Below are 1378 nucleotides of genomic sequence, written 5' to 3'. Positions count from 1 at the left end.
TGTGGGGGGTACTCTGGGAGTATGGGGTACCAGGCCCTTTGATACGGGCTGTTAGGTCCCTGTATGACCGGTGTCAGAGCCTGGTCCGCATCGCCGGCAGTAAGTCGGGCTTGTTCCCGGTGAGAGTTGGACTCCGCCAAGGTTGCCCTTTGTCACCGATTCTGTTCATAACTTTTATGGACAGAATTTCTAGGCGCAGCCAAGGTGTTGAGGGGATCCGTTTTGGTGGCCTCAGAATTGCGTCTCTGCTTTTTGCAGATGATGTGGTCTTATTGGCTTCATCAGATCGTGATCTACAGCTTTCGCTGGAGCGGTTCGCAGCCGAATGCGATGCGGCCGGGATGAAGATCAGTTCCTCCAAATCCGAGGCCATGGTCTTGAGCCGGAAAAGGGTAGAGTGCCCTCTCTGGGTCAGGGAGGAGGTCCTACCCCAAGTGGAGGAGTTCAAGTATCTTGGGGTCTTGTTCACGAATGAGGGAAAAATGGAGCGTGAGATCGATAGGCGGATAGGTGCAGCGTCTACAGTGAAGCGGACGCTGTACGGGTCTGTCGTGGTGAAGAGAGAGCTAAGTCAAAAGGCGAAGCTCTCAATTTACCGATCGATCTACGTTCCCACCCTCATCTATGGTCACGAGCTTTGGGTTGTGACCGAAAGAATGAGATCTCGGATACAAGCGGCCGAAATGAGTTTTCTCCGCAGGGTGTCTGGGCTCTCCCTTAGAGACAGGGTGAGAAGCTCGATCATCCGGGAGGGACTCGGAGTAGAGCCGCTGCTTCTCTACATCGAGAGGAGCCAGTTGAAGTGGCTTGGGCATCTGTTTAGGATGCCTTCTGAACGCCTCCCTGGTGAGGTGTTCCGGACACGTCCCACCGGAAGGAGGCCCAGGGAAAGACCCAGGACACGCTGGAGGGACTACGTTTCTCGGCTGGCCTGGGAACGCCTCGGGATTCCCCCGGAAGAGCTGGCCCAAGTGGCTGGGGAGAGGGAAGTCTGGGCCTCCCTACTTAGGCTGCTACCCCCGCGACCCGACCCCGGATAAGCGGAAGAAAATGGATGGATGGATGGATGTTTTTGTTGTCAAATCTGATCCACACAATTACAGCCGGAGCGCGCGCCCGCCTTAAGTAAACGCTCTGCCCTGACGTGTGCGAGAACGCGCCTGAGCGTCTATTACAGGTCAAAATTATAACTTTTAATATCTCATAAAGCAAAGCAGCACAAACGAAAATTTTAACGGCACAAACCAGCACTAACGGAGCACTAACCATTCAGACTAGTTGCTTTAATTTTGGAAGTGGGTGGGGTGTCAGCTTCACTCAGCTCGAGGCCAGCTGCCGTGGTCCCACAGAGTCCGAGGCCAGCTGCCGTGGTCCCACA

Source organism: Nematolebias whitei, chromosome 18 (genome assembly GCF_014905685.2).
Source record: "Nematolebias whitei isolate Nwh7 chromosome 18, NemWhi1, whole genome shotgun sequence".
Taxonomy (NCBI): Eukaryota; Metazoa; Chordata; class Actinopteri; order Cyprinodontiformes; family Rivulidae; genus Nematolebias; species Nematolebias whitei.
The sequence above is the reverse complement of the archived record's forward strand: the minus strand, read 5'-3'. Positions refer to the sequence as shown.